The sequence below is a fragment of the Phocoena sinus genome, chromosome 2 (assembly GCF_008692025.1).
Source record: "Phocoena sinus isolate mPhoSin1 chromosome 2, mPhoSin1.pri, whole genome shotgun sequence".
NCBI lineage: Eukaryota > Metazoa > Chordata > Mammalia > Artiodactyla > Phocoenidae > Phocoena > Phocoena sinus.
In genome coordinates, this window is record NC_045764.1 from 43,268,287 (window position 1) to 43,291,952 (window position 23,666).

Sequence of the window (23,666 nt, forward strand, 5' to 3'; positions counted from 1 at the left end):
AGTATGACCCAGTGGGAGTAGCTTTGGAAGGTCGTAAACCCAAAGGAAAGCCTCCGCAGTGATGTCTTCGGAGCCTTGTGATGGATTCAGCCTAAACCTGCCCACTGGCTCATCTCAGGCTGTTCAGTGCACTCGCCCACACCCCCAGTATGCACAGATGTTTCTCTACTGAGGGTCTAACACTCCGAGGGACAGGAGGGACGGCAGCCTGGGACCCTGAACTCTTGAGTGCTGTGCTAAGGAGAAAGAGGCATGGATAATGAGAACAGACATCCCAAGTCACCCTGGATCTGATTGTGGGGTGTATCATGTGATTTTATTGCAGTAGGTGGTACTTGTATGGATGAGGAATCTGCGTGTCATCAATTTGTGAAAATAAGTTGGCAGGAAAAGGAAGCCTGTGGTGACACCAGAAAACTCACTCAAGATTATCAGTTTGGGGCTTCCCTGGTGGCGCAGTGGTTGAGAGTCCGCCTGCCGATGCAGGGGACACGGGTTCATGCCCCGGTCCGGGAGGATCCCACATGCCGCGGAGCGGCTGGGCCCGTGGGCCATGGCCGCTGAGCCTGCATGTCCGGAGCCTGTGCTCTGCAACGGGAGAGGCCACAACAGTGAGAGGCCCGCTTACCGGGGAGAGGGGGGAATTATCAGTTTACCTGGAATGATCCATAGGTCACATGACCTCTGTAGGAGTAATCAGGGCTGAACTCCAAAAGTAGATACAAGGGCCTGGTCATTTGTGATTTTTTTTTTCCCACAGGGGTGGTGGTGGTAGGGAATCATTAGGTGACACATTTAAAAGTGCCCCTTTTTTTGCATACTGTAAATGTATTTGTTGATATACAGGTGCTATAACAAGCAGACCCTCACAAGCATCATGGCTTAAATTGATATTTATTTCTTGCTTGTGTGACATCCCAAACAGGTTTTATAACAGGTGGGCTGCTCTCCACCAAGTGGTGGCTCTTTCCATCTTGGCATTGCCATTTCCATCATGTCATGTGCGTGGTTGCTGGGTTTGCATCGAGGAGGAAGAAGGAATATGGCGGAAGCGGGGTGAAGAGTTCTGTAGGCTGGGCCGGAGGTGGCACAGTCACATCCATTCACGTTCCATTAGCTGGAGCTCAGTTCTGGGACATCCCTGGGAGGCTGGGAAACCATGTGGTATGGGAGGAGCTGTAGCTCAGGCAACAGCAGTCCTTCTCTGCCCCAGAGAGTCAATATTTTTAGTAAAATACGCCCTTTAAGTGATAAAGGCCTTTGTGTGCGACTGAGTATGTTCTTTTTTTTTTTTTTAACATCTTTATTGGAGTATAATTGCTTTACAAGGGTGTGTTAGTTTCTGCTGTATAACAAAGTGAATCAGCTATACGTATACGTATATCCCCATGTCCCTTCCCTCTTGCGTCTCCCTCCCACCCTCCTTATCCCACTCCTCTAGGTGGTCACAAAGCACCGAGCTATCTCCCTGTGCTATGCGGCTGCTTCCCACTAGCTATCTACTTTACATTTGGTAGTGTATATATGTCCATGCCAAGCTCTCATTTCGTCCCAGCTTACCCTTCCCCCTCCCCGTGTCCTCAAGTCCATTCTCTACGTCTGAGTCTTTATTCCTGTCCTGCCCCTAGGTTCTTCATAACCTATTTTTTTTTTTTTTTAGATTCCATATATATGTGTTAGCGTACGGTATTTGTTTTTCTCTTTCTGACTTACTTCACTCTGCGTGACAGACTCTAGGTCCGTCCACCTCACTACAAATAACTCAATTTCGTTCTTTTTGTGGCTGAGTAATATTCCATTGTGTATATGTGCCACATCTTCTGCGACCGAGTACGTTCTTGAGAATTGTTTCCTTCGATCCTCACAGGAGAGTTGTTTTTGTCCCCATTTTGCAGATGAAGACACGGAGGCTCAGAGAACACAAGTAACTTGTTCATGGCCACAGAGGGTCAGATGCTGGTGTCAGGATTGGAATCCACATGCTCATAGGCCTCATACTGTTTCCTGATCCTGGGTTTTCTTTCCATTCATTTTTGAATGTGGCCTGAAGTTCTACCTTTAGACTTTTCTACCTGTGCTGTGCTGGCTCTCTGGAGAATCATGGCTATAACCTCCTCTGAGAGGCTCTGGGGGACTTGTCTCCTTAGTGACAGCACACAGACTAGGACACGCCGTGGTGCTGAGGGTTTTCGGAAACTTTGGGGAGAGACAGGTGTATGTTAAACCCTGTGCCTCAGAGAGAGTGAGAGAAGCACGGGATTAAAGGGGAAAACACGTGAGGACCCACCCCCGTCCCTGCGCCTGGGAACCCAGGCCAGGCCTCGCCCGCGGGCTCCTCTGAAGGAGGCGGTTAGCCCCGTTGGATGGTTGAATGGCCAACAATGAGTTAGAAGCCCGAGATCCTGCTCAAATCCCTGGACTCTGCGTGGAACTGAAGAAGGACTTTTAAAACTAGACCTGATAGGTGGAACTAAATATCCTCCGTAGTGAGGAATAATCTCATTTGGGCCTCTGAGGCTTTCTCAGCTCAGGCTCTCTAAAAATATCCTTCATTGACTCTTCACTTTGTAACCCACACCCAGGCTTGTGCAGCTCCCTTCACTCTTTTTCCGCTCCCCTGCCAGCTGCCTCCTTCCTCTTCTCACCAGCCTGGCCTTGCTCAGGTGCTGGTGACGGCGGGACTCACGTTAGGGCGGGCCCTGCGGAGATGCAGCAGGTGGGGAAGGGATGCTGTGCCTGCGGGCACACCTGGATTGGGGGGAGTTAGCAGGGGTGTGTGTGTGAGTCTGTGTGTGAGAGTCTGTGTGTGTGTGTGAATCTGTGTGCAAGTCTGTGTCTTTTTGTGAGTCTGAGTGTCTCTGTGTATGAGTCTGTGTGAATGTGTGTGTGTGTGTATGTGAGTGTGTGTGTCTGTGTGTCCCTGTGTGAGTGTGTGTGTGTGTGTGAATCGGTGTGTGTGCAAGTCTGTGTGTGAGTCTGTATCTTCGAGTCTGAGTCTCTTTGTGTGAGTGTATGTGTGTCTGTGTGTGAGTCTGTGAGTGTGTGTGTATAAGTCCGTGTCTCCGTGTGTGTGTGTGTGTGTGTGAGTGTGTGTGTGTGTGTCTTTGAGTGTGTCTGTGAGTGTGGGCACTCTGCTCTAAATGGCTTCCACTCCCAGAATTTGCTGCTGGAGGTCTCTGGCGAGAGTGAGACATAGTCATCTGAGCTGGTCCAGCCCGGAGGACATTGGTTCCAGCCCCTGGCTATGTTGAAGGGAGGGAGGAAGCTCCAAGAGGAGCCCAGAATGGGACCTTGTGAAGCTTGAAGCTTGCTGCCTTCAGCATCCTTCTTGGGCAATTCTCTTAAGAGTCGGTGTGGTTCATCCTAGCTTGGATCTCAGTGAGTCACCCGGAAGGCATCCAGGCCTGCTCATTCCGGCTGCCTCAGGGCGTTTGTGCCCAGCTAATTATGGGCAGCTCTGATCTGAAGTAACAAGGTTGAGTGGAGCTAGGTGGAGAAATGACCCAGACAGAAACGGGGGCCCGGGCTGGCTGCCCCAGCTGCACGGTGGCTGCACTTACGGCTGGCAATGAGGTCAGGGTGTTTCTGCTTTGTGACAGATTTGGGACGCAGGGGAAAGAGGAGTGCAGGCTTGGTGCTGACAGAGACCAGTACTGATGCCAGTACAGACAGAGCGGGTCACAGTCGGGGAGTGGGGGCAGCAGAGTTTAAGCCGAGGAGGATTCTCATGACTGGGGGACAGGTTTCCTGTGATGTATCACGAGCTCCAGCATCTCTCAGCAAGATGCTCTTGCCACTGAACACAACGCGACATCACTGTGTCTGCAAGGTGCCTGGGCAGAAAAATCCCTCATGGGTCTGGGCACAGAATTGCAGTTCTGAGCAGTTCAGGCTATGACCCCACCAAGGAATTGAGCCCAGCACCTGAGTTTTGTGGAGGCAGGTTTGTGTTAAGACACTGGGCAGAGATGTGCTTTTCAAATGCAAATTTTAGGAGTATTTATTTCAATGGGTCCCTTAGGAGCAGTAAGCATTCTCAATCCCAATTAACCTGGGCATGCCTGGGCCTTAGTGACACTTCTCAGAGCCAGCAGCTGGCACGACTCCTGTAAAGAGATAGCTTCAACCCAAGGCTGAGTGATAAGGTGATGCGTTGAAGAATGTAAAAGATTTGAACCTTTGCTTCTGCAAAGAGCTTGGCTGCTGTACCACAAATCACATTTGTATGGCATTTTACTTCCAAAGGGTAGCTTTAGTCATAGAGAAGACAAAAGCTTTGCGTTGAAATTTTTCTGCCTTTTTTTCTTTTCTTTTCTTTTGTTTTTGGACAGCAAGAGAGATGAGACATAATTTGTGTTTTTTTGACCTCTGCTTTCAAATCACTTTATAAATGGCTTTAAAACTGTCTTAGCGGGCGCGAGCCGCGGCTGAAAGCGCGAACCCCCGAGACGGGCGCGAGCCGCGGCTGAGGGCGCGAGCCCCCGAGACGGGCGCGAGCCGCGGCTGAAAGCGCAAACCCCAGAGACGGGCACGAGCCGCGGCTAAAACCGCGGACCCCAGAGACGGGCGGGAGACGCTAAGGCTGCTGCTGCCGCCACCAAGGGGCCTGTGTGCGAGCACAGGTCACTCTCCACACCCCTCTTCCGCGGAGCCTGTGCAGCCCGCCACTGCCAGGTTCCCGGGATCCAGGGACAACTTCCCCGGGAGTACGCACGGCGGGTCTCAGGCTGGTGCAACATCACGCCGGCCTCTGCCGCAACGTCACGCTGCCTCTGCAGCCGCAGGCCCGCCCCGCACGTAGTGCCCCTCCTACCCCCATCCCCCAACCCCCGGCCTGAGTGAGCCGGAGGCCCCGAATCAGCGGCTCCTTTAACCCCGTCCTGTCTGAGCGAAAAAACAGACGCCCTCCGGCGACCTACACGCAGAGGCAGGGCCAAATCCAAAGCTGAGCTCCTGTGAGCTGTGAGAACAAAGAAGAGAAAGGGAAATCTCTCCCAGCAGCCACAGAAGCAGCGGATTAAAGCTCCACAATCAACTTGATATACCCTGCATCTGTGGAATACCTGAATAGACAAGGAATGATCCCAAATTGAAGAGGTGGAATTTAGGAGCGAGATCTATGATTTTTTTCCCTTTTCCTCTTTTTGTGAATGTGTACGTGTATGCTTCTGTGTGAGATCCTGTCTGTATACTCTTGCTTCCACCATTTGTCCTAGGGCTCTATCCGTCCATGACTTTTTTTTTAAAATTCTTTTTCTTAATAATTAAGTTTAATTGTAATAACTTTATTATACTTTACCTTCGTTCTTTCTTTCTTTCCTTCCTTCCTTCCCTCCTTTAGACAACGAATCACCCCAAATTGAGGAGGTGGTCTCAGGGAGCAGGATTTATGATTTTTCCCCCTTTACCTCTTTTTGTGAAGGTGTATGTGTATGCTTCTGTGTAAGATTTTCTCTGTATAGCTTTGCTTCTAACATTTGTCCTAAGGTTCTATCCGTCCCTTTTTTTTTTTTCTAAATATTTTTTAATTCAATAACTATATTATACTTTATTTTATTTTTACTGTATCATCTTTCTTTCTGTCTTTTTTCCTTCTTTCCCTCCTTCCTTCCTTCCTCCCTCCCTCCCTCCCTCCTTTCTTTCCTTCTTTGCTTCTTTCTTCCTTCCTTCCTTTCCTCCTTTCCTTCTTTCTTTACTCATACTTCTACTAATTCTCCCTACTTTTTCTCCCTTTTATTCTGAGCTGTGTGGATGAAAGGCTCTTGGTGCTCCAGCCAGGAGTCAGGGCTCTGCCTCTGAGGTAGGAGAGCCAACTTCAGGACACTGGTCAACAAGAGACCTCCCAGCTCCACATAATATTAAACAGCGGAAATCTCCCAGAGACCTCCATCTTAACACCAGCACCCAGCTTCACTCAACGACCAGCAAGCCACAGTGCTGGACAACCTATGCCAAACAACTAGCAAAACAGGAACACAACCCCACCCTTCAGCAGAGAGGCTGCCTAAAATCATAATAAGGCCACAGACACCCCAAAACACACCACCAGACGTGAACCTGCCCACTAGAGAGACAAGATCCAGCCTCATCCAGCACAACACAGGCACTAGTCCCCTCCACCAGGAAGCCTACACAACCCACTGAAACAACCTTAGCCACTGGAGACAGACATCAAAAACAACGGGAACTACGAACGTGCAGCCTGCAAAAAGGAGACCCCAAACACAGTAAGATAAGCAAAATGAGAAGACAGAAAAACACACAGCAGATGAAGGAGCAAGATAAAAACCCACCAGACCTAACAAATGAAGAGGAAATAGGCAATCTACCTGAAAAAGAATTCAGAATAATGATAGTAAGGATGATCCGAAATCTTGGAAGTAGAATGGACAAAATGCAAGAAACAGTTAACAAGGACCTACAAGAACTAAAGATGAAACAAGCAACGATGAACAATGCAATAAATGAAATTAAAATCACTCTAGATAGGATCAATAGCAGAATAACTGAGGCAGAAGAACGGATAAGTGACCTGGAAGATAAAGTAGTGGAAATAACTACTGCAGAGCAGAATAAAGAAAAAAGAATGAAAAGAACTGAGGACAGTCTCAGAGACCTCTGGGACAACATGAAATGCACCAACATTCGAATTATAGGGGTTCCAGAAGAAGAAGAAAGAAAGAAAGGGACTGAGAAAATATTTGAAGAGATTATAGTTGAAAACTTCCCTAATATGGGAAAGGAGATAGTTAATCAAGTCCAGGAAGCACAGAGGGTCCCATACAGGATAAATACAAGGAGAAACACGCCAAGACACATATTAATCAAACTGTCAAAAATTAAATACAAAGAAAGCATATTATAAGCAGCAAGGGAAAAACAACAAATAACACACAAGGGAATCCCCATAAGGTTAACAGCTGATCTCTCAGCAGAAACCCTACAAGCCAGAAGGGAGTGGCAGGACATACTGAAAGTGATGAAGGAGAATAGCCTGCAACCAAGACTACTCTACCCAGCAAGGATCTCATTCACATTTGATGGAGAAATTAAAACCTTTACAGACAAGCAAAAGCTGAGAGAGTTCAGCACCACCAAACCAGCTTTACAACAAATGCTAAAGGAACTTCTCTAGACACGAAACACAAGAGAAGGAAATGACCTATAGTAGCGAACCCAAAACAATATACAAAATGGAAATAGGAACATACATATCGATAATTACCTTAAATGTAAATGGACTAAATGCTCCCACCAAAAGACACAGATTGGCTGAATGGATACAAAAACAAGACCCTTATATATGCTGTCTACAAGAGACCCACTTCAGAACTAGAGACACATACAGACTGAAAGTAAGGGGATGGAAAAAGATATTCCATGCAAATGGAAACCAAAAGAAAGCTGGAGTAGCAATTCTCATATCAGACAAAATAGACTTTAAAATAAGGACTATTAAAAGGGACAAAGAAGGACACTACATAGTGATCAAGGGATCGATCCAAGAAGAAGATATAACAATTGTAAATATTTATGCACCCAACATGGGAGCACCTCAATACATAAGGCAAATACTAACAACCATAAAAGGGGAGATCAACAGTAACACATTCATAGTAGGGGACTTTAACACCCCACTTTCACCCATGGACAGATCATCCAAAATGAAAATAAATAAGGAAACACAAGCTTTAAATGATACATTAAACAAGATGGACTTAATTGATATTTATAGGACACTCCATCCAAAAACAACAGAATACACATTTTTCTCAAGTGCTCATGGAACATTCTCCAGGATAGATCATATCTTGGGTCACAAATCAAGCCTTGGTAAATTTAAGAAAACTGAAATTGTATCAAGTATCTTTTCCGACCACAACGCCATGAGACTAGATATCAATTACAGGAAAAGATCTTTAAAAAATACAAACACATGGAGGCTAAACAATACACTACTTAATAATGAAGTGATCACTGAAGAAATCAAAGAGGAAATCAAAAAATACCTAGAAACAAATGACAATGGAGACTCAACGACCCAAAACCTATGGGATGCAGCAAAAGCAGTTCTAAGGGGGAAGTTTATAGCAATACAAGCCCACCTTAAGAAGCAGGAAACATCTCGAATAAACAACCTAACCTTGCACCTCAAGCAATTAGAGAAAGAAGAACAAAAAAACCCCAAAGCTAGCAGAAGGAAAGAAATCATAAAAATCAGATCAGAAATAAATGAAAAAGAAATGAAGGAAACAATAGCAAAGATCAATAAAACTAAAAGCTGGTTCTTTGAGAAGATAAACAAAATAGATAAACCACTAGCCAGACTCATCAAGAAAAAAAGGGAGAAGACTCAAATCAATAGAATTAGAAATGAAAAAAGGAGAAGTAACAACTGACACTGCAGAAATAAAAAAAATCATGAGAGATTACTACAAGCAACTCTATGCCAATAAAATGGACAATCTGGAAGAAATGGACAAATTCTTAGAAATGCACAACCTGCCAAGACTGAATCAGGAAGAAATAGAAAATATGAACAGACCAATCACAAGCACTGAAATTGAAACTGTGATTAAAAACCTTCCAACAAACAAAAGCCCAGGACCAGATGGCTTCACAGGTGAATTCTATCAAACGTTTAGAGAGGAGCTAACACCTATCCTTCTCAAACTCTTCCAAAATATAGCAGAGGGAGGAACACTCCCAAATTCCTTCTACGAAGCCACCATCACCTTGATACCAAAACCAGACAAGGATGTCACAAAGAAAGAAAACTACAGGCCAATATCACTGATGAACATAGATGCAAAAATCCTCAACAAAATACTAGCAAACAGAATCCAACAGCACATTAAAAGGATCATACACCATGATCAAGTGGGGTTTATTCCAGGAATGCAAGGATTCTTCAATATACGCAAATCTATCAATGTGATAAACCATATTAACAAATTGAAGGAGAAAAACCATATGATCATCTCAATAGATGCAGAGAAAGCTTTCGACAAAATTCAACACCCATTTATGATAAAAACCCTCCAGAAAGTAGGCATAGAGGGAACTTTCCTAAACATAATAAAAGCCATATATGACAAGCCCACAGCAAACATCATCCTCAATGGTGAAAATCTGAAAGCATTTCCACTAAGATCAGGAACAAGACAAGGTTGCCCCCTCTCACCACTCTTATTCAACATAGTTTTGGAAGTTTTAGCCACAGCAATCAGAGAAGAAAAGGAAATAAAAGGAATCCAAATCGGAAAAGAAGAAGTAAAGCTGTCACTGTTTGCAGATGACATGATACTATACATAGAGAATCCTAAAGATGCTACCAGAAAACTACTAGAGCTAATCAATGAATTTGGTAAAGTAGCAGGATACAAAATTAATGCACAGAAATCTCTGGCATTCCTATATACTAATGATGAAAAATCTGAAAGTGAAATCAAGAAAACACTCCCATTTACCATTGCAACAAAAAGAATAAAATATCTAGGAATAAACCTACCTAAGGATACGAAAGACCTGTATGCAGAAAATTATAAGACACTGATGAAAGAAATTAAAGATGATACAAATAGATGGAGAGATATACCATGTTCTTGGATGGGAAGAATCAACATTGTGAAAATGACTCTACTACCCAAAGCAATCTACAGATTCAATGCAATCCCTATCAAACTACCACTGGCATTTTTCACAGAACTAGAACAAAAAATTTCGCAATTTGTATGGAAACACAAAAGACCCCGAATAGCCAAAGCAATCTTGAGAACGAAAAAAGGAGCTGGAGGAATAAGGCTCCCTGACTTCAGACTATATTACAAAGCAACAGTAATCAAGACAGTATGGTACTGGCACAAAAACAGAAAGATAGATCAGTGGAACAGGATAGAAAGCCCAGAGATAAACCCACGCACATATGGACACCTTATCTTTGATAAAGGAGGCAGGAATGTACAGTGGAGAAAGGACAGCCTCTTCAATAAATGGTGCTGGGAAAACTGGACAGGTACATGTAAAAGTATGAGATTAGATCACTCCCTAACACCATACACAAAAATAAGCTCAAAATGGATTAAAGACCTAAATGTAAGGCCAGAAACTATCAAACTCTTAGAAGAAAACATAGGAAGAACACTCTATGACATAAATCACAGCAAGATCCTTTCTGACCCACCTCCTAGAGTAATGGAAATAAAAACAAAAATAAACAAATGGGACCTAATGAAACTTCAAAGCTTTTGCACAGCAAAGGAAACCATAACCAAGACCAAAAGACAACCCTCAGAATGGGAGAAAACATTTGCAAATGAAGCAACTGACAAAGGATTAATCTCCAAAATTTACAAGCAGCTTATGCAGCTCAATAACAAAAAAACAAACAACCCCATCCAAAAATGGGCAGAAGACCTAAATAGACATTTCTCCAAAGAAGATATACAGACTGGCAACAAACACATGAAAGAATGCTCAACATCATTAATCATTAGAGAAATGCAAATCAAAACTACAATGAGATATCATCTCACACCAGTCAGAATGGCCATCATCAAAAAATCTAGAAACAATAAATGCTGGAGAGGGTGTGGAGAAAAGGGGACACTCTTGCACTGCTGGTGGGAATGTGAATTGGTTCAGCCACTGTGGAGAACAGTATGGAGGTTCCTTAAAAAACTACAAATAGAATTACCATATGACCCAGCAATCCCACTACTTGGCATATACCCTGAGAAAACCAAAATTCAAAAAGAGTCATGTACCAAAATGTTCATTGCAGCTCTATTTACAATAGCCAGGACATGGAAACAACCTAAGCGCCCATCATCGGATGAATGGATAAAGAAGATGTGGCACATATACACAATGGAATATTACTCAGCCTTAAAAAGAAATGAAATTGAGCTATTTGTAATGAGATGGATAGACCTAGAGTCTGTCATACAGAGTGAAGTAAGTCAGAAAGAAAAAGACAAATACTGTATGCTAACACATATATATGGAATTTAAGGGAAAAAAATGTCATGAAGAACCTAGGGGTAAGATAGGAATAAAGACGCAGACCTACTGGAGAACGGACTTGAGGGTATGGGGAGGGGGAGGGGTGAGTTTTGACAGGGCGAGAGAGAGTCATGGACATATACACACTAACAAACGTAGTAAGGTAGATAGCTGGGGGGAAGCAGCCGCAAGGCACAGGGATATTAGCTCGGTGCTTTGTGACAGCCTGGAAGGGTGGGATGGGGAGAGTGGGAGGGAGGGAGACGCAAGAGGGAAGACATATGGGAACATATGTATATGTATAGCTGATTCACTTTGTTATAAAGCAGAAACTAACACACCATTGTAAAGCAATTATACCCCAATAAAGATGTTTTAAAAAAAAAAAAAAAAAAAAAAAAAAAAAACTGTCTTAGTGTGTGTTCAGGCTGCTATAATAAAAATACCACAGACTGGGTGGCTTAAACAACAAATATCTATTGCTCACAGTTCTGGAGGCTTGGAGGCTGGGAAATCAAAGATTAAGGGCCTGGCAGATTCAGTGTCTGGTGAGAGCTCACTTTCTAGTTCATATAGATGGCTGTCTTCTCACTGTGTCCTCATATGGCAGAAAGTTGCTCTCGGGGGTCTCTTTCATAAGGCACTAATCACATTGATGAGGGTTCCACCCTTATGGCCCAATCACCTCCCAAAGGCCCACCTCCTAATACCATCACATTGGGAATTAGGATTTCAACATACAAATTTTGGAGGGGACACAGACATTCAGCCCATAACAAAAGCTCCATGTAAATGGTCCAGAGGAGTTCCCTCTGAAGGAGTTTTGAAATGCCTTAATCCATTTGTGTCGCTTATGGTTTTCTTTCTAAATAGGCACAGAAGTGATTAGATGGTAAGAATTTAAGTATTTATGTCTAAATAAATGCAGTGGCTCTTGCACTTATATTTCTTTTAAATAAAAATTCTACATGATAAAAGAGCTTTTTACATATCACAGCATGCAGGAGAGGTATAAGGAAGCACAGAGTACAGTTTTCTAGTTTGATTACTGTAAGCAGAAGGGGTCTAGATTAATCCATAAGAGTACAAATAGGGCTTCCCTGGTGGCGCAGTGGTTGAGAGTCCGCCTGCTGATGCAGGGGACACGGGTTCGTGCCCCGGTCCGGGAAGATCCTACATGCCGCGGAGCGGCTGGGCCCATGAGCCGTGGCCGCTGAGCCTGCATGTCTGGAACCTGTGCTCCGCAACGGGAGAGGCCACAACAGTGAGAGGCCCGCGTACCGCCAAAAAAAAAAAAAAAAAAAAAAAAAGAGTACAAATAGCTCCCCACTTGAAGCTTTATATGGTATCCTGTGGTAGAATAGCTACCCTAGTTATGCTTTTCTTTGGATAATAATGCTATTGGTCTCCTTCCCTCCCTCCCTCATACACCAGAGCTGATGTGGGGACATAACCCCAAAACACTGCCACATGGTGAGGACAGATAACACTTGATATAAAATAATAATCCATTCTTGGATGAATCCCATGGCATACTGATAATCCCAGATGAAAGAAATTAAACCCATTTTACAGATGGATTCACCATTTGGTCCTGGTCCTGTTGACTTCCATCTCCTGTTTCCGAGCCTGTTCTCCTGGATCCTGTTACCTATCAGATATTAAATATCCAGATCCAGGAAGCTATCAAATATCAAAAGCACAGTTCAGGGCTGTGGTTACTTTCAACAAGCCAACCATTTAAGAGGCATCAGGACATAGCGGCAGGAAGAAAGGTCAAGGTCACTGCTTCAGCAATCTCCCAAATCCCGCTGGCATAAGCTCTCTTCCTGTCTACTTTGTCTGCAAGATTTGGTGCCAGGAGTTCTAAAGGGCAGCTCTTCAGGCAGCTGAACCAAGAGGAAGGCTCCACTCCCTGCTCTGTCTTTCCTCTTCCTGCAGAGATGCAAGGTGGCTTTGAAATGCCCGTATCTTCTTTCCCTTCTGAGCGCCTTATTTGTTCAAGTGCTTCCACTCTGAGTATTTGCTCTATTCCTCTCCCCAATCGCCTCGGAAAGTACCCAGGCAAGCAGCTCACAGCCCATCCATCAGAGTACTGTGTGCGTCTGCTTTCTCAGAGGAAATGATCATAAAGGCTGCAGAGGAAAGGACGTGCCCCCGTTTTCAGTGTAGCATCAGAGACTGGAAAAGTCCAGTGTCTTGCTTGGACTCCCCAGCCCACTCTTGGCTTCCTCCGCTTCTCTTTGGGAGGAGGAGGGGGAAAAGCAGGAAGAGTTTAGCTAGCATCGTTCAGGTGATGCTTTCTAGCTTCCTGAGAGCTTTCTCTCAAGTAAACTCTGTGGAGTTCTGCTGGGATTATTGGACACAGAGTATGAGTAATAGGCTGGCCCCCTAGAATTCTCTGGACTCTCTTTATTATGAGTGTTCCCCCTAGAACCAGAACAGTGCTTCTAATTTATCACATCTGGTCACTAGGTGAGATGAATAGGGCTCCACAAACCACCATGGGGACAAATTGTACCAAATTCTGATGTTAATGAAAGGAAGTTCCGTCACGGACAGGGAGTGAGAAGGAGCTGGGGTGGAGACGTGCAACTCCCGGCATGCACACAGGTGCACCATGCACACCTACGTGCAGGGCACTTACACACATGCTCACACATTCACAGTGTTTGAGGTCGGCACTCACAAACACCCGTCATCTTTATGCCCTAATGACAGGCACTTCACTGCTTTTAGTCACCCTTAGGGTGGCCCTGGATATTGGCACCTTTATGCTTTGCATGGGCCGGTTCCTCTGCGTGAGAGCCTCTTTCTGTTTCCTCCACCCAGTGCATCTGGCCAACCCCAGTTGCTTCATGTAGAGTGGGAAGCCTTTGCTGCACACCCCTCGCCCGTGCCCCACAGCACACACAGGGGCTCACTTCCAATGATGCACTGCACGTGGCACTGCCGTCCTTCACCATTGTTCTGTGATAGGACATCTGTTGCTCATGTACCTGTCTCCCCACTCTACCTTGAGGGGTGAGTCATGTTTTTCCATTGTACAAAACAACTGTTGTGTGCATCAACATGCCTGGCACATACAGGCAATTAGTAGATGTTTGTTAAATGAATGAATAAATGAATGAATACATTTGGTGGGGGTGGGGTTAGTTTGGACTATCTGGCCGCCATATATGGACGCTAAGAACTAATTGTTCTTATGGAGTAAAATTTCTTACATTTGTCTCTTTTTATTGTTATTATCGTCTCTCGTCAGGAACACTACCAAAATCTAATTTGACTTGGTAGCACTCAACCTATATAATTTCTTTCCTGGTAGAAATGCTCCTGCCATCACCAAGACTTGCCCCTTGGTTCTCCCACAAGAAATCTCTGATCTCCCGTGGAAGGGATTTATTTAGCTCTGTCTACAGGCCTCCTGATGGTGGAAACTGGGCTTGGATCCAGACTGAGTGGTGGGGAGTTGCCAGGGTTAGCCCCTTGGATTGCTGACCAGAAGAGAATTGGCAGCAGTGGTCGACGAGGGCTCTCATTTCCCAACTTTATGTGCCAAAATTCTCTAGTATTATATTTGCCATGGTGACCAAGGTAGTATAGCGTTTTCCCCTCTCAGCTAAATGCTAAAAGGCGAAAAGACTTTTCTTGCTCACATGGAGAAACATTTAACTCCAACCAGGAAAAAAAAAAAAAAAAAAAAAGCCTTGGGGCCATTAAAAAAAGGCACTGGCATCAAAATATAGCAGCTTTGTCCAAGCTGTTCAGAACACTTCATAAGCAATGTCCTGGCTGCACATGTAGGAGAGAGGTAGGGTTTGTTCTGAACTACACTTCAGTGTATGATTTAAAATGTGGCCACAGTGCAGGATATTTGCATGCCTGTCTTTGGGCTCTGTTTTTAAAACAAGGAGAGACGTGATGAAAGCCACAGCTGGTGACCTGGCCCCAAGCCTGGGCAGCTGGGGCTCCAGCAAGGCTGTGGAGTCGCTCATATGAGGTGCCTGCGGGGTGGGGAGAGGCCTGCGTCCATTGCTCTCCCTACAGCTGGTGCACCAGAGTTGACATGGAATTCCAGGTCTGTGACCATTTGCTGTGACACTCCTTCAGCATGAAAGCAAGTAGCTAGGGGATGAGCTATAAGTCATTTCCAGGGACCCAGAAGGAGCCCCGGGGAAGCTAGATGGTTCCTTTTTTTTTTTTAAATGAGCAGACCCATTTTCCCCAGTAGACCCTCAAACTTCCAGGTCTCTCCTGACCAAAAACAGCCAGTGAGGGTGGATCCCAGCTCCATGTGGTGTCTTGCCTTGGCTACACAGTGCTTACGCGGACATGAAGTTTCCTCCTGACACCAGCAGCCTCCCCGAGCCAGAAGAACAGACAGGGCTGACACCTGTTTGCTGGCCTCAGGACGCTGAGCCGGGGTGCCGGGGGTCCACCATCCCGAAGCACTCATGTCCAGCCAGCTGCCTGCCTGTGCTGAGATGCAGGTCCGTGCAGAGGGGGGTGCGTGTGTAGATCCTTAGGTAGGTATAGGCATATACATTCGGTCCTCCCTGTTGGTGGATTCCATATTTGCGAACTTGCCTACTCGCTAAACTTTATTTGAAACCTCAGAATCAATACTTGTGGCAGTTTCGTGATCATCTGTCACATACGCAGAGTAGTGAAAAATTTGAGTCACCCCACATGCGCATCTCCGGCGAAGGTCAATTAAGGCCATGCTCTGCCTGCTTGTTTCAGCTCTCCTGATGTAAACAGGTGTCCTTTGTGTGGTATATTTAATGCTGCATTTTTGTGCTTTTTGTTGGTGATTCTGCCATTTGAAACGGCCCCCAAACATAGTGCTGAAGTGCTGTCTAGAGTTCCTAAGTTCGGGAAGGCTGTGATGTGCTTTATGGAGAAAAGAGGTGTTAGATAAGCTTGGTTCAGGCATGAGTGACAGAGCTGTTGGTCTGCAAGTTTAATGTTAATGAAACACAAACATATTAAATAAAGTGTCCTTAAGCAGAAACATACAAAACAAGGTTAAATATTGATCTCTTGATGAAGCTGCTGTGGCCAGAGGCTGGTAGGAGCCTGACTGTGTATTTCCTCTGGGAGCGATGGTTCACTGTTTGCTAATTCAGTGTTTGCGGCCACTTCGTAGAACAGAATTACCGTGATTCACGAATACTGAGAATGAACTGAATACACTGCTTCGGGAGAGGGTTTTACATAGAGTTTTGTATCTATGATGCCACATTTGGAAACATTTGCCTGTGGTCGTATGGAAAAACCTCCCTGACACAGACTGTGGGCTCACACCGGTCCGGTGCTGGGTTGGGGGTGGGAATGGAGGGGAGAGGGCTGCTGTGAACAGGACCCCAGGAAAATGCTGCTGATTGACCTGGAGAGGGCTGTTGTGGTCATGGTGCCCTGGACGCTGGGTAAGAACAGAGGCCCAGGGAACGCCCTGACGTTGCCCCTAGTTTGGTTCCTGGTGCTCCCTGGATCCTCTGTGGGTCTCAGCTGTGAGATGAGCTGTGCTCCCATCCACACAGTGACTGGAAAGGACAGTGGGCAGGGCACTGGAACAGGGAACGGAGACGGAAGGGTGGGGATTTTTCATCCCTCCGCTTTGTCACTCCCCAGAAAAGAAATGGTAATGGATATCCAGGAACAAACAGATTCCCGAGTGCCCACTGCTGCCAGGCCCTGCGCATTTGATCTCATCTGAACTGGACAGCAGCCGTCCGAATGATCGTCTCCATACTGCTGATGCAGAGCAGGTGCAGAGAGGTTACCTAAATTATCAGAGGACACGGCTAATAAAGGATCGAATTCAGATTCAAGCCTAGGTTAACTAATGATACAACTAATAGGATTTGGTGGGTGACTGGAAAAACAGAACAGCAAGAAGAAGATAAGATTTTTGTCTGAGTGTCTAAAATATTGGTTCCTTTGAGGGAGATGAAGTTGTGTGAGTGATGGCAGGGGACAAGGGTGAGTTAAGACCGTGGTTCTCAACCTGGGCTGATTTTGCCCCTTAGAGGACGTTTGGCAATGTCCGGATTCATTTTAGGTTGTTGAGGATGGAGGGGTGGGGGAACGCGATGCATCTGGTGGGCAGAGGCCAGGGGTGCTGCTAAACATCCTGCAATGCACAGGGCAGCCCCACAGCAAAGAATTATTCAACTCCAAATGTCAGTAGTGCCAAGGCTGAGAAGACCTGAATTAAGATGAAAGCAGGTTCTTGAAAGAGGTGTGTGGCTTGGATGTCTGGGGTCAGAGTGCAGAGACCCCAGAGGTGCCTGCAGACAGGCTCAAGGGAGACCACAGCGTCGTGACAGCAAAGGATAGCGTTTTTACTTGGGGTTTCTGGTTACATTTACTCCACTGAAAACTGAGAGACTACAATCGATCCAGAAACTTCAGTAGAAGTATTTTCTTCTGACCTGTCATCATTCCTGGCTCAAAGTTTACTTTTTCTTCATATATTCTCTGTATTAAATCAGATGCACTCTGTCTGTGAGCCATGCAGTCACCTGGTGGCAGATGACAGATCAGTGACAAGTCAAGCAAGAGAGACAAGTGTCCCCGGATGTGGGAGGCCAGGCCGGGGCCCCAGAGCTGTCTGTAATGACCACAGGTATGAGCACCACTTGGGGCTCACAGGCAGCTTGGGGCCTCCACTAGAGGTCTGACACTAAGGACAAGGCTAGGGGCAGCAGTGGGTCCCAGAAAACCAGGCCCCCCATGAGGGTTAAGCATGACTTCAGTTTAGGGACCCCACTGGCTTTTTTATTTCTCGGACTCTTCTTACGGTTTGCAATGTTTCTTTGTGCGACAGCTGCAGGCATATTTGCAATATATATTTGCGGTTTGTCCTGGGGGAGCTGGTGAAGTTTTCAGAGACGGACTCATGAGTAAAAATGAATCGTGTTGGGGCTTCCCTGGTGGCGCAGTGGTCGAGAGTCCGCCTGATGATGCAGGGGACGCGGGTTCGTGCCCCGGTCCGGGAAGATCCCACATGCCGCGGAGCGGCTGGGCCCCTGAGCCATGGCCGCTGAGCCTGCGCGTCCGGAGCCTGTGCTCCGCAACGGGAGAGGCCACAACAGTGATGCCAGGCGTTACGGGGCACAGAGATGGGGGCAGGTGCCTTAGCCTGGAGAAGCCTGAGGAGGGTGAGGGACGTCTCCACTGAGTTGCTGTCAGGACCAGAAGGTGGAGGAGGAGTCCAGGAAGAGGGAAGAATGTGCTGGAAGGTGGGAAGCATCCAGGCAGAGTGGGAACTTGGCTGTGAGAGGTCAGCCTCAGTCCAGGGCAAGGGGACGGACCCAAGGCAGCCAAGACTCAGGTGCCTCTGGAAGAGTGATCTCTGAAGCTTCAAGGGAGACTTCCTCTTTAAAAAAAAATGTTTTTTTTTTTTTTTTTTTTTTTTTTTTTTTGCGGTACGCGGGCCTCTCACTGCTGTGGCCTCTCCCGTTGAGGAGCACAGGCTCCAGACGCACAGGCTCAGCGGCCATGGCTCATGGGCCCAGCCACTCCGCGGCATATGGGATCTTCCCAGACCGGGACACGAACCCGTGTCCCCTGCATCGGCAGGCAGACTCTCAACCACTGCGCCACCAGGGAAGCCCAAAAAAAATGTTTTTTTAATTTGTATTGACATTTTATACAATTTTTAATTGTTACTTTCCATTTACCGTTTGGCTATATTCCCCGGGTTGTTCAATACATCCTTGAGCCTGTCTTACACCCAGTAGTTTTTTTGTACCTCCCACTCCCCCATCCCTACGTTGCTGCCCCCGCTACTGGTAACTACTAGTTTGTTCTATCAGTGAGTTTCCTTCATTTTTGTTATATTCACTTGTTTGTGGTAGTTTTTAGATTCCACACATAAGTGATATCACACAGTATTTGTCTCTCTCTGACTTATTTCGCTTAGTATAATGCCTTCCAAGTCCATCCATGTTGCTGCAAATGGCAAAATTTCATTCTTTTATATACAATGTCTATGTATATATGTATATATTTATCCACTCATCTGTTGATGAACATTTAGGTTGCTTCCATATCTTGGCAATTGTAAATAATGCTGCTATGAACATTGGGATACATGTATCTTTTTGAATCAGTGTTTTTGTCTTTTTGTCAGATATATACCCAGGAGTGGAATTACTAGGTCATTATGGTAGCTCTATTTTTAGTTTTTTGAGAAACTTCCATACTGTTTTCCACAGTGGCTGCACCAATTTACATTCCCACCAACAGTGTAGAAGGGTTCCCTTCTCTCCACATCCTTGCCAACATTTGTTACTTGTGCTCCCTTTTTTTTTTTTTTGCGATACGCAGGCCTCTCACTGTTGTGGCCTCTCCCATTGCGGAGCACAGGCTCCGGACGCGCAGGCTCAGCGGCCATGGCTCATGGGACCGGGGCACGAACCCGTGTCCCCTGCATCGGCAGGCGGACTCTCAATCACTGTGCCACCAGGGAAGCCCACTTGTCCTCTTTTTGATGATGGCCATTCTGACAGGTGTGAGGTGATATCTCACTGTGGTTTTTGATTTGCACTTCCCTGATGATTAGTGATGTTGAGCATCTTTTCAGGTGCCTGTTGTCCACCTGCGTTTCCTCTCTCTCAAAGATGGAGGATCCCTCAAAGAAGGCAGAGGCACTTCCAGCCCCTCTACAGTGGGGAAGTGTGTGACCTCTCTCCAAGAGGTGTGATAAAGCCAGTGTCCCATTTTGAGTCAAAATAGAGAAGACAGTTCCTTCATTGAAAAGCAAACCTTGCTGGGCACTAGATACCCTTCCCAGAGGATGGGAACCTGGGAGTCTGGCTGCCCGGGTTTCCTCCTAGCACCTCTGCTTCCTCACTATGTGCTTGTGGGTGATTAACTTAATTTCTCTGTGCTGCAGTTTCCTGTCTGTAAAATGAGTAGAATAACTGTACCTAAGTCACTGGGTGTTTTATGAGATGAAATGACTTAGTGCAGATAAAGTTCCTGGAATAAAGTAAATCCTCAGTTAACATTAGCCAGCATGCTGCCCTCTTTACCGTTTAAGGGAGGCGGCGGAAAAGAACTTGGAGAGAGAGTGTCAAGCTCCCAGGCTGAGCCTGAGAACTGGCAGACCAGTGTGCTGCAGCTGGCTGTCAGATGTGTATTGTTTTTAATTGAATTCGAACGCCTTTGCGTGGGGCTGGCATGATCCACAGTCTGTCCTGCACCCCACCCCCCTGTCCCAAACCTGTCCAGCCTCACACACTTAGTGTCCCTTGCTCTTGGCTCCCTGGACACAGGGACAGAGGACATAGGAAGTTGTGATCCATAGGCAGGAAAAGATACAGGAGAAATTGTTTGCAGGATTAGCCCTGAATTGAGCCAGCTGTCACACCCACATACACGGGCGTGAGCCCTGTTCATAAAGCAGTTGAGTATTTTCAAAGGCTGGGTTCTGCCCAGGAGCTCACTGATGATCAGTTTCCATGGTGGCAGGCTTCCAGGCCAGGAAGGCACCATGCACACCCAGGTGGTGGCTGCGGGCTCGTGTCCAGGTTGACCCCTCCTCGCTCCCCTTTTCCATCCGGCTCTCAGCCTGCACTCCCACCCCAGGATGCGGGGGGCGCTCCAAGCAGGAGGGGCAGCCTGCCCGCCCGGGCACACAGCAGCCTGGAGAGCAGGGCTAGTGATGGAGCAGGGAAAGACCGCTGGCCCCGGAGGAGGCAGAGCCTTAGCCTGAAGTGTGACCTTGGGCGGGTCACTGGGCCTCACAGTGGGTGTGACATCCTGCCTGTGACATCGGGGTACTGGTTTGGCTTGCAGCATCTGCTGGGCTTGTTAGGATGCCAGAGAGAGGCAATGTGTACAGAAGGGACTTAAAAAATGTTAGGTACTTACTCTGCAAATAATAAGCATTTAAAATCATTCGATTAATCTTATTTCTCAAAGTATGGCCAAGCAGCCCACAGCCTGGGACTGCAGGAATGTGTGTGCAGATTGGGGTGAGGGTCCCAGACTGCCCTGGGGAGAGGGTGGGTGGAAGCAAGGGTATCCTATAGGCAGAGGATTTTTTTTTTTTAGGCTTTTAACCTTGCATAGTTTATTTATTTTTTACAATTTATTTTTATTTGTTCCAGCTTTATTGAGATATAATTGACATCTAAGTGTGCTAGGCTGTGTCTTCAGAGTAGGGGTGGAGTTATGTCCCGGTTTGGGGCTGTTCTCAGGCGGATTTTGTAGCCGGGGTGGCAGGTCCTCAGGCTCATTGTGACTCTGCTCTCCCAGCTCCATGCTCAGCTCATTTCCCACAGGCAGGGGGTATGACTGCTTCTGGTGTAAGACGCTCTCCTCAGCATCCTCTCATTACCCTGAAGGAAGACAACACAAGCTCCTTCTTTATCTTGTCTTATGCACCTAGGAGGGGAGGCTCTGGGCCAAAAAGGAGTTTGCATCTCTGCTCTACCCTTTGTTGTGTGATGGGGGAAACAAACTCTTTTGCCTCAAGCTCCTTATCCTTTAAAATGGAAATATTGAAGGATAGAGCCTACCTCTGGGAACTGTAGGGACTGTTAAATGTGCTACCACTGGTGGGTGCTTAGAACGCAGAGCACTCAATAAATATTCACTGTCATTATGAAAAAATAATCTAATATCTGTTATTATTATCATCTTTAGCCACTCTCCCACTCTGTCAGACAGCAGAAATATGACGGGAGCCACAAATGCAAGCCATGTAATTGTAAATTTTTTACTACCTTATAAAAAAGCAGCCACGGTAAAAGAAAAAAAAAGTAGAAACAGGTGAAACTAATTTTGATGCTATATTTTATTTAATCCAGAATATCTACAATATCATTTCAACACACAATCGATAGAAAAGGCATTAAGATATTTTACGGTCTTCTTTGGATACTAACTCTTTGAGATCCAGTGTGTATGTTACACTTAACAGGACATCTCCGTTTGGACCAGCTACATTTTAAGTGCTCAGAAATCCTATGTGGCTAGTGGGTACCTTACTGGACGGCATTGCTGTAACCATATATACTAATTACTTCCAGAATGTACCATCGTCCCTCAAAACTTTTGCTTATCATATTCTTCCTTATCAACTCCAGCGTCTTTACTGGGTAATTCCTGTTTATCCCTCAGAGTGAGGTCTGGCGTCAGATTCTCCTGGGAGAATTCTGTGACCCCCTTAGTCTGAGATGGGGCCTCTCCTCCCACAGCTCCTGACCATTGCATGTACCCCAAGGGCTTTGGTGGATGTAGGAGCAGTGGGGAGGGAATACTTGAACTCGAAGGGGAGACTGCACAATTAGGAATGGTAACCCAAAGGAACATTGGCAGGTATATTAATATTTACTTTCTACTCCAGTTTTATGGGGTCACCTTTTCGTGTGTTTGGCTGTCAGTTACAAGCAGTGGTATTTCTCTCTGTTCATGGCTTAATACAGTTTTGGATTTATGTGATTTTAGGTAAAGGTTTTTTAGGTGTATCGAATCATGTGATTTGGACGAAGCTGGACTCCAGAACCTTAGATGGACAAACAAATTTCACATGAATTTGTTTTGCTCTTTATTTTACAGTGGAAGAATGAAAATGAGGGGAGGAGACATAAGGAAATACTACTTTTTTTTTTTTTTTTTTAGGCCACGCCATGCAGCATACAGGATCTTAGTTCCCCAACCAGGGATCGGACCCATGCCCCCTTGCACTGGGAGCTCAGAGTCTGAACCACTGGACTGCCGGGGAATTCCCAGGAAATACTACTTTTTACATTTAATAGTGGCATATTTATAAATAGAATTATTAGGATCGGCTGTTGTCACATTCGTGACAGCTGACCTGGTTTTGAATCCCTTTTCCATTGCCTGCGAGGCCTTTGCCATATTGCCTGATCTTTACCTGTCTGTTTCCTTGTCTGCCAGATAGGCATAATGACCATCTGATAGAGTTATAGTAAATAAGTAAATATGACAGAATACATAAGTAGTTTTTAATTTTAGTTTAATTTAGTTTTTAATTTCCATCTGGTAGAGTTAGTTATTGTTTGCTTTTTAGTTATTCATGTATAGTTCTGATAAGTTCTGATTCTCCATGTTTCTCTTTTGAAAAAAATATAGTTGATCCAAGACTGAAAAAGGAGTATTAAACCCACCCATATGATGTTGTTCTTTTCACCGCCTCCTTGATCTAATATTCAGATGCCCAAGTAAAATATTCTTTCTTCATACAGTATATCTTATATAAAATGACCTTGTTTGTTAATTATTTTTTCTTTTCTTTTTTAAAAGTCAGAATTTTTGAGATATTACATACAATAAAATGTACTCTCTCAAGTGTACAGTTTGATGAGTTTTGAAAAATGTATATAGCTGTATGAGCACCCTTATAATCAAGATGTAGAAGTTCCATCACTGCTAAAAGTTCTGTATACCCTCTTCCCAGACCATCCCCTCCTGCCTCCCCTGGTCCCTGGCAGCTACTGGTCTGAATACTGTCCCTATGGACTTGCCTTTCTAGAATGTCATGTAAATGGAACCATCATGTATGTAGCCTTTTGTGTCTGACTTCTTTCATTCAGCTTAATGCTTCTGAGATTCATCAGTGATGGAACACTTACCTGTAGTTTGTTCCTTTTTATTGCCGAATAGTATTTCATTGTATGGAC

The 23,666-nt window shown here is 45.6% G+C and overlaps 1 protein-coding gene across 2 annotated transcripts in view; it reads left to right on the forward strand.

Annotated features, from left to right (window-relative positions):
* SLCO3A1 (solute carrier organic anion transporter family member 3A1) overlaps nucleotides 1-23,666 on the forward strand; it is a 336,511-nt gene that overhangs the window by 115,541 nt on the left and 197,304 nt on the right. The gene's annotated exons all lie outside the window — the stretch shown is intronic.